The sequence below is a fragment of the Fukomys damarensis genome, unplaced genomic scaffold (assembly GCF_012274545.1).
Source record: "Fukomys damarensis isolate Sample0158 unplaced genomic scaffold, DMR_v1.0_HiC HiC_scaffold_18, whole genome shotgun sequence".
In the NCBI taxonomy this organism is placed as follows: domain Eukaryota; kingdom Metazoa; phylum Chordata; class Mammalia; order Rodentia; family Bathyergidae; genus Fukomys; species Fukomys damarensis.
In genome coordinates this window covers 10538174-10541346 of record NW_022900930.1, presented here as the reverse complement: position 1 = coordinate 10541346, position 3173 = coordinate 10538174, and positions in this window count along the sequence as shown.

Genomic DNA, 3173 nt, shown 5'->3' with positions numbered 1-3173 from the left:
TTTTTTTTTTTTGCAGAAAATCAAACTTGGCGAGCTCTGGAACCTAACTCGTCTGTCGACTTAAACTTTCAACATTTATTTTGTGATTTGACGTTAAATAATACCAGCACCTGAACTTCAGAAAACATCCCAGCTCTCTTTTACGAGCGCGGGGGCCGGGGGCGGGGGCGGGAGCGGGGGTGAGGAGCAAGCTCGCAAAGGGAAATCCTGACATAGAGCCGGGTTTCTGTCCACACCTGTGAACTGTCTTAGTAAGGGACTGTAGACTTAGAAGCATCATTAAAGGGTGAAAATAAAGCAACAAAAACAGTCGTTTTCCTTGCTCGCGCCCTGCAGCGGTTCTTTCCTGACTTCTTAGAAGCTAACGCGGCACCAAACTAGTGATCAACTGTTCTGTAGCTGTTGTTGAATTAGTACCGTTTACTCTTTAAATTACTTAATCTGTGTTTTCCCATCCGGAAGGAGGATCATAATTGTACTAGTGTAACGGCACTTAATTGTTTCCAAATATCATCCCAAATTAGCTTGATTTCTAATATTTGGAGTAAAACATATAGTGTTTATCCTGCCTTCTCATCCTTATTACCAACTCTGAAGCCATCTGGATTTCTTATAATTTCTTCTAAGGCAGCCTGTAGCCAAGGCTTAAGGAGGGCATACCAAAAAAGTCCCACCATGAGGTAAAGGACATGGCTATTTATAGGCTCTAGTACATACAGTGTACACACCACCTCCACGACTGACGCTTGGGAGGCTGAGGCAGGAGGATTGCCATGAGTTCAAGGCCAGCCTGGGGTAGGTAGTGATTTCAAGGTCAGTCTAAATTATATAGGGAGACCCTGTCTTAAAAAAAAGGACATCCTAGGAAAAGCTTTAAGAACTATCTTGCTTATCCCTCAGCCATAAGACCCTGTAACACTGAGGACTAGGGCACTCTGTCAGATGACCTGTGACCTGCCCGCAAGACAAGTCACACACATGAGAAATAAAGTCTGTGGCTGACAGCCTCAGCTTGATCACATGTGAGTGCAATAAAACTTAGAGAAGAAACAGGAAAATTGTTTCTCCAAGTATTGCAGATAGCTAAGTTAGAAATTATTATAAGACAGTTGGATAAAGCTGGGCTCTCAGGATAGAAAAGTGAGCCATATGCTCTGGTCAGCACTATAAAAAAAGAAAAGGTATTGCACCCAAATATTCCCCCTGAGGATAAAAAGCAGTGATTGATATTCTAAATAAGCATCAATCTCCCTGGCCCATTTCCTTTCTGGAAATCCCTTGCTCATTCTATGTATGCTTGCTAAGTGATTAGCTTCCCCATTTGATCCCCATTTAATCAATATTACCTGGGTGACTGTACATATAATCTTACTGGTTGATCATAGTTTTGTCCCACCTTATGCCACTTTGTGATTTCCCATTGGATCCTACTAGTTCACTGTAGTTTTGTTCCACCTTGCACCTGCCTCACCTCGTGGTTTTGCTCAATAAAATGCCTCTGAGATGTGCACTGGGTGGAAAACTCACTTTCAAGTGTCCTTTCTGTCTCTCTTAGACAGAAGCTATCTTGCTCTCAATAAATTTTTCCTACGCTTAATCTCTGTTGTTCCTAGAATTCATTCTTCAATTTTAGAGAACATGAACTCATGTTTCAGTTATCTGCAGGTTGGGAGTTATACTTCCCTTGTTGGAATTATTCTTCCTTACTTGGATTACTTGCTGATATATACCATTTTTGGATTACTTGGTGACCTATATTACAAGTACCAACCTGGGCTCCATTGAATTAAAGTATTTTAAAGTGGACTAATCTTCCCCACATAGAATCTAGTTAGACTCTTCTACTTACAAGGCCATCCGTTTCTTAAATCTGACTTCTAGCACGACAGATAGCTACTGCTACAGCTCCTTGCTCACCGATGTCCTCACTGGCATTTGGGACAAGACCATATTCACACAGTATATTCACCAAACCAACACAAAGGCCAGCCTGGGGTGGGGGGGATTTAGCTCAGTGGTGCCACCGCCTTGCCTTGCAAGCGCAAAGTCCTGAGTTCAATCCCCAGTACCTGCCCCCCTCCACACACACACAAAAGGCCAAACTGTGCTTCTCAGGGCTCGCAGATTCAGTCTCATCCTTGGGATTTATTCCTTCTGTAGCTATTTAGTGGATCTAAATCCTCTTGGGGACTTTAACTTGACCTCTGGTTTTTATTTTTATTAACATATGCTTGTGGTACATAATGTTTACATTCCTTGTGTAGAGTAGCTATGTGTACCTAACACATATTAATTCCTTTTTTCTTCTCCTTTCCATCCATCTTTTGATCACCTTCCCATTTGAAAAAGATGTCTCCCCGCTTCCTCTTATCTATCTTTAGTTTTGCTCTTTATTTGTATTTTGCGTTTCTCATATAAGAGAAACCATGTGATAGTTAACCTCATAGGTCTGATGTACTTCACTAAACATTACGGTCTCAAAGTTCATCTATTTTCCTATAAATGACCTGAATTTATCTTTCTTTATGGCAGAGCACCATATTCCCTGAAAATAAGAACTGACCAGAAAAGAAACCCGAGGATGTTATTCAGGAGGTTTGCAGTATAAAGCCCTACCTCAAAAATGATCCCCAGTTACGCTCATCAGCCAGATGGATGCATTTAGTTTGTCTGCTGCAAAACACAACAGAAATATTGCATTATGAAATAATTTAGTGTATAAGTAAATGTAAACAAAACTATTGACATTAATGCTTAAAATAAATGCTGATATGAATTATAATTAAATATTTAAAAATACCCAAGCCTCTGGATGAGAGATAAACACCTATGCAGGCAGACGAATTCAAGACTTCCTGCTGAATGACCAGTTGGGAGTACAGACAATGCAGACATAGCATGCACACTTGATACCGAGCAGATGTGGTTGTGTCTAAAGTACATCTTCATAATTCAATATGTCGTGTGTTGTAACAGATGTACTTAATACACTTGTGTGAATTAAGGAACGGTTTTGACTTTGGTGCCTGCAATTTTTCACGCTTCTGTGTGGATCATCGTTCTTAACTGTCATTTTTGTTGCCTGTCTTCTCTCATAAATCTTCAATTAACACTTGATTTGATGAAACTTTCGGAAGCATAGCCTGCAAGAAGTTGTGACTTTGGTGATGAAT